Source organism: Pipistrellus kuhlii, unplaced genomic scaffold (genome assembly GCF_014108245.1).
Source record: "Pipistrellus kuhlii isolate mPipKuh1 unplaced genomic scaffold, mPipKuh1.p scaffold_m20_p_11, whole genome shotgun sequence".
In the NCBI taxonomy this organism is placed as follows: Eukaryota; Metazoa; Chordata; class Mammalia; order Chiroptera; family Vespertilionidae; genus Pipistrellus; species Pipistrellus kuhlii.
The window spans coordinates 29,451,360-29,464,057 of record NW_023425416.1 but is presented as its reverse complement, the minus strand read 5'-3'; the positions used below and the strand labels follow the sequence as shown (position 1 = coordinate 29,464,057).

Genomic DNA, 12,698 nt, shown 5'->3' with positions numbered 1-12,698 from the left:
CTATATACAATTGACCATATGTGTAACTATAGAATGAGGCTTGGTTTTCAATTCACTTTGAGAGAGAGCGAGAGCGAGAGCGAGAGCGAGAGCGAGAGCGAGAGAGAGAGAGAGAGAGAGAGAGAGAGAGAGAGAGAGAGAGAGATATTACCTGAGACCCCATCCTCTTTAAATATGCAGGTGCCTTATCTCTACACTGATACCAGAAAGAAAATAAAATTGGTCTCACAGAGAATTTGAAAACTTTTCCAAGACTATGCCAGGAAAGAACCAGAACACTCCTACAGAGGATGTGTCCTCCTTCTGGGCTTGCAAAGCCATTTATTTGCCTCTCGCAGCTGTGGTCAGGCCATCCGAGCGGACTCATTAGAGGAAATTTACTTCAGTAATTGTCCAACTCTCCTCGTCAGCAGGAGTCTCAGGAAGTTGGCCTGGGAGCCTGATCTGGGCTGTGAAGTGGGAGCTGGCAGCTTCTTTATAAATCAGTTTGTTCTCAATTTCAAGGAGATCTAAGAGGTTGTATCTGTGATAAAATGAATTGAGAGGCAAGCAGACAATCATGGTATCAGCTGAACTGGTAGGTTAGAGAGGCAGAAACAAGGAATAGATACAAAAACAGAGGGCAGAGCAGTGGGTCTGGGGCAAAGGGGAGAAGGGGCATTGCCTGGAGTATCCTACAATATCGAGGGGCCTGACCTTGCTGGTGAGTAAAAAGAATCTGGATCCATTTGAACCAGTTGTGAGCCACCAGGTGGAGTGTGGGGACAGCACCACACCTTAGAATAGGCAATCATTACATAGTCAATATAAAGGTATATTTTAAACTAGAATATTCTAAAACATTTCCAGAGAACACAAGTCTTGAGTTACGCTAAAGCATATTATTAACATGAAACAGTGTTCCAGGGATAAAAGAGGTTTAGAAACTCCTGTGAGCTTATCTTTAAGGGATTTCTTGGCAGGACTTTGCAGCAATTCTTTATAATGATAATGTGTATTGTGAGTCTCCAAGAGGAATGTGTAGGTCACAGCATTTTTGTAAACTGATTGATTATGAAGCCCACCTTTTTAGAGTATTTTGGCAAAATACACTGTGAGAAGCATGAAGATAGTGACCCAAATCGATTAAATTTGCTTTCTACTCACAAAATGCACAGTACCAGAGTTAAGTTAGAAAAACTGAAGTATAAAAAGGTATAGAAAAACTGAAGTATAAAAAGGTATATTGCTGCTGGCTGGTGTGGCTCAGCGGTTGAGCATAGACCTGGGTTGTGAGCTCGATCCCTAAGAGGAGGCATGCAGGCGGCAGCCAGTCGATATTTCCCTCTCATTGATGTTTCTATCTCTCTATTTCTCTCCCTTTCTCCTTCTCTAAAACCCAATAAAAACATATCTTTAAAAAAAAAATGAATTGTCGCCGAACAGGTTTGGCTCAGTGGATAGAGCATCGGTCTGCAGACTGAAGGGTCCCAGGTTCGATTCCTATCAAGGGCATGTACATTGGTTGTGGGCACATCCCCAGTAGGAGGTGTGCAGGAGGCAGCTGGTTGATGTTTCTCTCTCATCGACATTTCTAGCTCTCTATCCGTCTCCCTTCCTCTCTGTGGGAAATCAATTTAAAAAAAATTTTTTAAGTGAATTGTCACCAACTTAACTCATCTCTAATTATTTTCTTCTCTTTTTAAAAAAATTATACATGGGATAACATTTTAATAAGTTTAAGTAGCTTTCTCATCTGCAGTTCCCTATATTGAACTTCTTCCCATAGCCTATTAGAAACATCTATTTCTCTAGAAAAGGTTAATGATTATTATAACAAGAGTGGAAAAAAAAGAAAAAAGAAAGAAGAAAACAGCTAATATTCAGCTTCAAAATTCCAAAATACGATTTTTGCAACAACTTAATGGTCTATAAAAGCAAGCTTTTTCAAGAGGGGAAAAAAAAAAAGGATTTCCCAAATCTCTTTAACTTTCATTAATTTGCTAAGGGCTAAGCCTAATTAAGCTAGATCATACCATTTCCTCTATACCTATGCTTCTCAAACCTTCATGTGCACACAAGTCTTGTTAAAAATGCAGCTTCTGATCCATTAGGTCTAAGTGGGCCTGAGATTCTAATCAGGTCGCAGGTGAGGCTGATGCTGCAGGTCCTCAGACCACACCTTGAGCAAGGATACTCCTTGCACATCTGATGCGCACCAGAGGGTTGCTACCAAGTATAGAAAGAAGAGAATATTTTGAGGAAAGTCCAAAGTTTTTCTCTTCCAACCTGAGGGATGGTGGAAGAAACAAAGGAGGCAGAGGAAGGAAAAATGTATCTCAAGTCTCCCCTAAAGTACCAGAAAACAGAGATAAATCAGGGAAGATTTATGCCGAGACCAGTTTAGCTCAATGAATAGAGCGTCGGCTCGGGGACTGAAGGGACCCGGGTTCGATTCCGGTCAAGGGCATGTACCTTGGTTGTGGGCATATCCCCAGTAGGGGGTGTGCAAGAGGCAACTGATCGATGACTCTCTCTCATCGATGTTTCTAACTCTCTATCTCTCTCCCTTCCTCTCTGAACAAAATCAATAAAATATATTAAAAAAAAAAAAAAAAAAGATTTGAGGAAATTTCCAGAAAATTTGTCCAGCTTGTGATTTTCAGCACTGGAATGAAAATACCCAATGAGGGCACCCTGTTTCAGACAGAATTTGGTGATCCTATATAATAAAAAGCACAGTATGCAAACTGTCCCCTCTACTGGGAGGTCATGTAGGAGTTTGTCCAGGGAGCAGGGCCCACTGGGGCAAGGGGAAGGGAGGCCCTGGCTGGAAGCTAGCAGCCATTAGAGACCCTAACAGTACACGCATTTCATGCACTTGGCCTCTAGTGATTCATAATTAGATAGAGGAGAGTTCTCTGTGAACTCTCCAAAACTGCCTCTCATCCAAGGGATAGTGACTGGAGCTCCCTTTAAAAGGCCCTGAGAGTCAGTCTGGGGAGTTTCACAGAAGCATTCATAATAGGGAGTCCCAGCCAGACTGCCAGGGTACCCACAGCACAGCAAGAACCAGGAGAGTACTAAAGTTAACGTGGAAGCCTGGTGCAATGATAGAGGCCAAACTACTGGGGTTCAGCAGCAAATATTAGCTGAACAATCCTCTAATGGAGCTCATTGACCTTGGAATAATCCAAGCCAGGGAGCAGCCCATCTCAGCCCCTCTGCCACAAAGATCAGGGTAGTTCCAGGAATAACAGAGTTCAAGAATCCCATCCCCATCAGCCAAGGTCACACAAGCCACACACCCTTGAAGAGGCACAATGGGTAGGGATAGAAAGAAAGTGATTATACAAAGAAAATAAACTTATAGAGATGGTTTAAATTACTGGATTGGACTAAGATTATTTCATTGGACTAAACATTAGGTAGTAGGGTGGATCAGACTGGTTAAAAGGAAATAAACTGCATACTCACGTAATCCCAACTATAGATACTGGCAACCCTAGTCCATGTTAACATGGCCTGAACTTAACGAAAGCTGGGCTCAACTGTGATTTCAGGTTTGTTCATTACTTTTAGCAACTCTCAGCCATGTAGAGGAATTCAGTAACTCCAAATGGTCATCTAAGTTATCCTCCTTGTCACATGGAACCTCAAACTGACCCAACTTTAGCTCTTTTTTCTTCCTCTAATAATTTTTTATGGGTTCCCTGTCACCCCAAGGAATGTTCTATAAGAAAATACCTTCCTATCCCAACATCCTTGGAATGCCCAAGGAGGAACCTGCTTTCTTTGGATCTCAAATGGAAAGTGATTTGATCTACCAAAGGGATTCACCAAAAGAATTTCAACACCTCTACCAAACCAACAGCAGGTAGAGAACACTGAACCGTGATTACTGCAAGATACACACAGCTTCCCAGATCCTAAAATTATGCAATGTCTCTTAGCTACCCTGTTTCCCCGAAAATAAGACAGTGTCTTATATTAATTTTTGCTCCCAAAGATGCACTAGGTCTTATTTTCAGGGGATGTCTTATTTTTCCATGAAGAAGAATACGGTACACATTTATTGTTAAATGAAAATAAAGAAAATTTATTACCTGTATATGGTACGGTACTACGGTAGTTGTTAACACAAACCAGAAAAACTGTGAATCCTACAGTATCAAGAATTTACTCATTTATTCAATGATAATCATGTCATCGTCTTCTGGAACATCATCAGAACAATCCAATTCCTGATTTCCTGGTGAATTTCTTGTGACTCCATTTCTTTCAGAATCAGTGGACCAAATCTCTCATGTTTAGCCTAGGGGGGGCCTTAGTTTTGGGGGGATGCCTTATATTTCCCTCAGAAGGAAACCTGTAAGTAGGTCTTATTTTCAGAGGATGTCTTATTTTGGGGGATACACAGTAAGATCAGCACAGGGATGGAGAGGAAGGTTTCTCCAGATCTCTGTGATGTTTCCCTTGGTGATGAGTGGTATGTCCTTTCCTACTTTACCCCCAATCCCATCTCTATTCCCATGAGAATCACTGCCCCAGGGACACTGTTATTCAAGCTGCTCAGAGCAAAAAGCTATATTCCTAAATTGGGTTGAGAAACAATCTACATTAAATAAACAAGAGTTAGTGTGTCAACAACCCAAATACAGGTTAGTGTGTTGAAGAGACATGAAGCTATCTATAAAAATGAATGAAAAGGAGGTAGTATTTTAAATAAATGTATATGCAAAGACAAAAAGACCTACCTGTGATTAGTAATAAAAAGAAAGAAGAGATGGGATGTACAAAGAACATCTACCCAACTACATCATAATTCCTATCTAGATCATGATGGTAAGAAACAATCACCAACTGTTTAGTAGATGGAAGATGGATCTCTTGTCTCCTTTACTGTGTAAGTGCATAGTTAACTGTACCTGGTTCTCAGAATGGAATATGATTTCTGGAATCTATATGTATAAAACCCTAATGACCTGAATGACCAGTCACTATGATGTGCACTGCTGGGATCAGGGCTGACTGGCCAAACTCCTTCGGCCCCTCCCTTCCTTCAGGCAACCTCTCACCAACCCCTTCCCCTGGTAGGCCCAGCCTGGATCAGCCCCAATCAAGGCAGGGCCAACTGGACCCCACCCATGCACCAATTTATGCACTGGGCCTCTAGTTCTCAATAAAATCTTTGATGATCTTCCTAAAATTCTGGGTACAACCTTTTTTTAAAATATATTTTATTGATTTTTACAGAAAGGAAGGGAGAGGGATAGAGAGTTAGAAACATCGATGAAAAGCATCAATCAGCTGCCTCCTGCACATCCCTCACTAGGGATGTGCCCACAACCAAGGTACATGCCCTTGACTGGATCGAACTTGAGACCCTTCAGTCTGCGGGCCAATGCTCTATCCACTGAGCCAAACTGGTTAGGGCTGGGTACAATCTTATATATTCAGACAGGTACTGAGCAGATTCTATCTATTTAAAGAGTCAAGATCATGGCGCCCCAACTAAAAGATATCAGGCAGCACCTCCTCCCTAGCAAACCCAGTGTGAGCTACTTATGTCACATGCAGATGGCATCAATGTGTATCTTTGATTGATTGCTTAAAAGGGCAGGACCCTATTCCTTCCCAGCATGTTGGAAACCACCAAAGAAAACAAATTTTAACAAAGGTCCAGCAAGTGTTTTTATGCTCCAGGGCTTCCATCAGCTCCAGGCACTTTGATACAAACCAGAGGCCTCCTCACAGCCCTGCAAACAGAGGGAGCTTTTCCCCTTGGCTCATTAGGTATCCTCCTTGCATCTCTATATCTTACTAATGCATTAAGGCTCAGATCAATTTGCACTTCTTTCAAGAAGCCTTCCTTGACCACTCTAACCTTCATTGATCTCCCCCTTCACTGGATTTCTTGAGCAAGTATTGATTGTACCATAATTACAATATTTTTTCATGTCCTGTCTTGTATTCCTTAAGTTGTCTTTTTTCTTTATACCAGTGCATTTTCCAACAAGACTTTGAAGACCTCACTACCAAAGGGTTTCTCCACTATGGGGTCAGGTTCCAGATTTTTTAATGATCTGGTTATGAAATGTTCTTCCTCAAGGGCCATATTGTTTCTTGATTTTACCGGAGCCGTGGCCAATAAAATACTGTAAATCTCTGACAGCCCATCAGCTTCCTGAGGGTCCCACCATCCCCCTGTGACACAGCGGCCCCTGCTTCTGACTCACCCGACTTGCTTTTCTGGCTTCAGCTTCTCTCTTTCATCCACTAGCCTGGGCACTGTCTTTTTTCATGGGAGATAACTGCCTCTTTTTCAGACCCAGTTCTCCTTGTTTAGGGCTAGATGTCTCCTCAGCAGACACTCTGGGTAGCCAGCTTTTTGGCCGCTATTCTAATCCTCCTAATTGATAACCTTGGATCCCCCGGTCTCTGTGGGCTGTTCGCCAGCTCTCTGCTGTCCCCTCCTGGCAATTTGTGTCATTGTGTCAGATCTTTCAAGAAATATGGCCAGTTGCCTTAACCCTTTACATTCTAGTAGAATCCATATAAGCATATAACCATAACCAAGGGACACAAAACACTGGGGGGGGGGGGGGGGGAGCATGTATGGGAGTGGGGTGGGGGGAGGGGGAAATGGTAATATATGTACACATATAATACCTTAATAAAAAAATGAAAAAATAAATAAACAAATTCTAGTAGAATCCTGTGGATTTGGCATGCCTGGTGACAAACGGTCATTTAATATCTATCACATGATAGATTTGTTTAAAGTTTAACTACTATATTTTTAGCACTTAATTATCTTACTTTCACAGTCAGCCATTCACCATCAGTTAGCCCTGCCTTTATTAGATACTATTAGTATCTAATAAAGATCTATTAGTAAAAAGACAACCATCTATACCACACCTTATAGGAAAGTGGGACATGTGACTATGCATGGGGCATGAATTTTAAGAAAGTCATTATACTGCTCTGTCTTTTACTGATTCTTAACCATACAATAAGAGATAGTATACAATAGTGATTCTCAAAAATTAGTTTATGTAAGGATTGCCCGGTGAGATTGTTAAAAATTAAAATTTATAACTATCACCCTTAGAGACTGATTTTCCAGGTGGAGCCTAAAGATCTATATGGTTAGCCAGCATCGAGCAATTCTATTGCAAATGGAACGTGAGAAACACGAATGTACTAGCCTTCTTCTGTTTCTATTCATTCTATTCCTTGCTTCAGCCAAAACCTCACACTCTAAGGTTTAGAAAGAGAGCACCAGCCTCATAAGGATCTGGGAGAGAAGCAGGCTTCAGTGAGTAAGCATCTTTCAGAAGCACAATCATCATGTTTCTCTCCTTGCTGGGAAGATCGCAAACTGTGCCTAACCCCAGCGCCTGATGTAAGAGGGAGTGTTGTCATCCAATAGCTCTCTTCCATAATTTATTACGCTGGGCCCTGCAGCACACACACCAATGATAAGTTACCGAGTCAGCAAGGATTTTAGCACCCAGGGGACAACGGTTACTTAGATGTCCTTCCTTAGGCCTGGAGACAAATACTTGGAGAGTATTTTTATAACTGGTTATTTGTTTACTCAAATGAAGGTTTATCGGACTGACTGTGCTCCCTGGTATCTTAGCACAAACACCGGAGAGAAAGATACTTCCGCCTCCTCAGCTGCTGAAAGGTGGGTTCCCTGCATTGCCCGTGGGCTGCTTAGTCAAGGTGATTCTCTGACTTCCACATGCACTTGAGTCACTAGGGCTCTGGTTAAATGCAGGTTTTGACTCAGCGGGTCTAAGGTGGAACCTAAGATTATGCATTTTTAATGAGTTACTAGGTGATTCCGATGCTGCTAAGTAGAAGACTGTGCAGCAAGGCTTTCTTCAGGGTTCTGCTCTGGAGCGAGGCTGCCTACCTTGTGTTAAAGAGCAAAACCACAGGCCCAAATGGTGTTACTTGTGATAAAAACCCATGAAACCAAACCTCACCTGACTAGCCTGGCTCAGTGGGTGAGGGTTGACCTATGAAGGTCATCGGTTTGATTCCTAGTCAGTGCACAAGCCTAGATTGTGGGCTCAATCCCCAGTAGAGGGGTGTGCAGGAGGTGGCCAATGATTCTCTCTCATCATTGATGTTTCTCTCTCTCTCTCCCTCACCCTTCCTCTCTGAAATCAATACAAATATATTTTAAAATCTACCTAGATTTAATACGCGATCCAATTACAATTTCAACCTCTTCCAGAAACATAATCTTAATCAACCAGTGTGGAATTTTCTGGTCCACACCAGTGCAGTAATCTGTTATGCGGGCCTTCTCAATCCTCCACCAAAGAAAAGATAATCTACAAGGAAGAAAACAAAACAAAACAAAAACCCTGCCATTCCATTTCCTTCCACCAACATGTGTGATGCTGCCCATCTTATGAATTGCTTAATGAAGCCAGTGATCTTCAAACTTAGTTGAATTTTGTTCTTTAACAGTTCTAAACCTGCTATTCCTGCTTACTCACCAAATGACTCTTGGTAAATTGAGCTTTGAGCCTTCGTTTTTCCCATGAGTAAAGCAGTACCTCCTTCAAAGGGTTATTGTGAGAATTAAAGGAGGAATGCCCATAAAACACCTGGCATGTGGCAACCTTCCAGCAAATGCTTATTACTGCTGCATGACCTTGTGACTTCATGGGACACCTGCCGCAGGTTGTAACCATGGTGTACAGACTTTGGTCACATCCTTCTCGGATCATCTTCTATATTCGTCTCTGCCTCCAAACTGTCTTCAGTTCTGATTCAATAGGAGGAGTAGGTGAGGTGATGGATGAAAGATTAAAAGACACTGCTTTGGCTGAAACTGGTTTGGCTCAGTGGTAGAGCGTCGGTCTGCGGACTGAAAGGTCCCAGGTTCGATTCCGGTCAGGGGCATGTACGTTGGTTGCGGGCGCATCCCCGGTAGGGGGTGTGCAAGAGGCAGCTGGTCAGTGTTTCTCTGTCATCGACGTTTCTAGCTCTCTATCCCTCTCTCTTCCTCTCTGTAAAAGAAAAAAAAACAAAAAACAAAAAAGACACTGCTTTGAAGATGGAGGAAGTGACCATGAGCCAAGGAATGCAGCTCTAGGAGCTGGAAAAGACAGGGAGACAGAGTCTCCCCTAAAGCCTTCAAGGAGTCTGTGGTCCTGCCAACACCCTGCCTTTGGCCCAGTGACACTGACCCAGAACTTCTGGCCTCCAGGACTGGGAGAGGCTGATACAAATTGTTATTTAATTGGCCCATCACAGTATTTTTTCCTGTTTCCTGAGGGCCCCACCAAGATTGTTCCTTTTTAAAAATATATATATATTTTATTGATTTTTTACAGAGAGGAAGAGAGAGGGATAGGGAGTTAGAAACATCTATGAGAGAGAAACATCGATCAGCTGCCTCTGCACAACCCCCACTGGGGATGTATGCACAACCGAAGTGCATGCCCTTGACCAGAATCGAACCTGGGACCCTTCAGTCCGCAGGCCGACACTCTATCCACTAAGCCAAACCGGTTTCGGCAGATTGCTCCTTTTTATTCACCCCACTAGAATGCAAATTCCCTGAGGACAATGATACAGTCTGACTATATCTCTAGCAACAGGCGGTAGAGATGGTGCCTTGTTTAATTAAATCTTGGATGCCATTTACTTCCTTTTAAAGCAGACTATAATTAAGATTCCTTTTATTTTTTTTTTCTAAAGAACCTCTGCTATATAGCAACCTTCCAAACACATCAAAAAAGAAGTCAGGGGAATTCCCTATGTTGATTACTTCTTTCCTAGTATATGAAAAATGACCCATCTGTGGTTTATTTATTTACAACTCTGACCCCAGAGACATCGCCTGTCTAGGTCTGTTCAGTACTGAGTTAATTAAAGTTGGATAGGAATACTGCAAACAACCGAAATGTCCAGCATATTTTTTATATAAGCCATATGGCAAATGTCACGCAGCACTTAAAACCCATATATTTTGAACAGTTTTAGGATGTTTAATACAATGTATAGGATATATTATTAAATGGAAAAAAAAGTTTACAATAATTTAAAAAATGACATTTTAGGTTGTCTTAGTCAAGTTCAAGTAGCTTATTTGGTGACCATGGGACACACAGAAAGAGAAGAGGGGGACTAAGATGAAAGGGAAAGAAGCCAATAAAGGTTGCATTTTCATGAAAGTTACCACTGAGGGCAATCCAACTTCCTTCTACTGGGAAGTCTGAAGCCAGATAAAACACACCCTGGCTCAGAGTTATCCTGGGGAAGAGAGGTAAGAGATCTCGGGTATTTAACAGCAACTTTGTCAGTCATTGTTTGAGAGGTGCCCCTGCACTTCCCGCTTGCCATGAACAGTTGTAGAATCAGCTCTAATTCTCTCCACAACACTCTCCCCCTCACCCCACTCCCAATCCCCAGCCAAAAAAAAGAAAAGAAAATCAGGGAAACAAATGCAGCTGCTGACAGTTGGAATCTGGCCAGGCCGAGTAAACTATTCTGGTAAAGGCCGAAGAGAAAATTGACAGAGCATCCAGACTGCCTCCTATACTCTCTAGATACCCAGAACCTAGAATTTGAGGCAAAAGCTTACGTGCTATTCGCTCTTCAGGAAGTTTGATCCCGGGAGCAGGAGTGAGGGGAAGGGAGTGAGGCAGAGACAGGACGTGTAGTCCGTGCAGAGGTGCATTTCCAAGCTGGCCACCATGCGGTTGAAACTGATCACTTGGTCTCATAATGCTGGCTCTTGAGAGTATGTAGGAACTGTTGCATCCTGGGACAATTTGTCCTAAGGAAGGGAGGAGGAGATGTTAGCCCTGGGCTGGGTCTCACTAAGCAAGTTTTTCCCCCCAGGGTGCATTAACTCCTCAACACTTCCAGATTCTGCCTATGGATGCACCAAGTGGGTCTCATGGCCTCTCACATCTCAAAAGCAAGACCGCAGCCAAGAGGAGGACACAAGTGGCAGCCAGTAGGACACATAGGCAGGAGGGAAGGGATGGCAGGTGCCTTCCAGAAAGTAGAGCCTATTCACAGAACACAGTAAGGGATAAACATGAACTGGCTTGAAGGTTAAGGATCTGCATTCTTCTCCTGTACTTAACCCTGAAGTTCTGTTACCACCCTGCCATCCCCCTTCTCTAAGATACTGTTCATCTCTGAAATCCAGAGTCCTCGGCTCCTCTCAGAAGCCTTCCATAGCCTCTCCTCCATAGGCAGGAGTAATTCCTCCTCCTTTGCCCTAGGCGCCTGGCTGCCTCACTATAGATCCAGTCTTTTAATGAAGCTGCCCAGAGGAATAAAAATAAACACTCAGGGGGCACCTGGATTTGAACCAGGGACCTCTTGATCTGCAGTCAAATGCTCTACCACTGAGCTATACCCCCTGACATGACAGATAGCCTATAAACACTTAATTCTACTTTGATGAGTTGCATCATACTTCCTAAATGCCTCCTTTATGGTTGAGAGTCCTCCCGGATTTTAAATTCATCTCAATTCCCACTGGTTTTCCCAGAGCTTATTTTAGAAATTTTGGCAAGAAGCAGAGGAGAGCCCTGGCTGGTTTGGATCCGTGGATAGAGCATCAGCCTGCAGACTGAGGGGTCCTGGATTTGGTTCCCATCAGGGACGCATGCCTGGGTTGCAGGCTTGATCCCCAATGGGGGGCATGCAGGAAGCAGCCAATCAGTGGTTCTCTCTCATCATTGATGTTTTTCTTTGTCCCTCTTCCTTCTTCTCTGAAATCAATAAAAATGTATTTTTTTAAAAAGAAGTAGAGGAGATGATTAATATAAAGAACTTAGACTGATGCCTAGGACATTAGGACATTATTATTCAGCCAGTCATGAGCTACAGAAAATAAAATCAAATTCAATCCATAGCCTTTGGATGCAAAAACAGAACTGTATCTGGGGTCACCAGGATTTGAACCAGAGACCTCTTGATCTATAGTCAAATGCTCTACCCCTGAGCTATAACCCCCAGTGAAATGAGCTTGTTTTTAATAGTCTATTCCTCTCTCAACATTCTGATTCTAAAAACCTGCAATGCAAAGGAATGATTCACATCCCAGGGTCCCCAACTGGACAAGGCAGGACAGCTCAAGACTTCATTATCCTACTCGAAGAGGGTACAATTTAACATTCATGAATTGTTTATTTCTGGAATTTTCCACTTAATATTTTCATACCATGCTTGACTGCAGGTAACTGAAATCACTGAAAGTGATATCATGGGTAAGGAAACTGTATCACTTACAACCTGTGTGAGACAGCTCTTCCAAGCCCTAACTGTAAGATCATTTCAAATCTCACAAAAACAGGTGATCAGTGAGAAACACTCTTCTATAACTATAACGCAGCTTGACTGAAACTTGGTATAGTGTCACTTCTAAAGGATCATTTCACACAAAGAAACAGAACTCCAAACAAGAGCCTCTTACTCAACTAAGTCAGTTCTTTATCCTTAAGATTCCTTTGCAACTTCCAAAAACAACCATAATTGGAGCCACCCATATTTTGTGGCTTCATAATCACCTCTCATCCTAATAAATTGCTCAGGAGCTTCTTATGGAAACCTTGCGTGTGTAAACCTGTTGAGAATTCTCTCAACAGGTTTACACATGCAACGTTACACATACAGGTTTACAACGAAAGGGATGTTCCTTTCGTTGGGTTGTGGCTGTGTGG

The 12,698-nt window shown here is 42.6% G+C and overlaps 2 non-coding genes across 2 annotated transcripts; both read right to left on the bottom strand.

Moving 5' to 3' along the window:
* Positions 1-11,321: 11,321 nt before the first annotated feature.
* Positions 11,322-11,393, bottom strand: TRNAC-GCA. The gene has a single exon. It is a non-coding gene; the product is annotated as a tRNA-Cys (tRNA).
* A 526-nt stretch (positions 11,394-11,919) lies between these two features.
* TRNAY-AUA lies at positions 11,920-11,991 on the bottom strand. The gene has a single exon. It is a non-coding gene; the product is annotated as a tRNA-Tyr (tRNA).
* Positions 11,992-12,698: the final 707 nt, after the last annotated feature.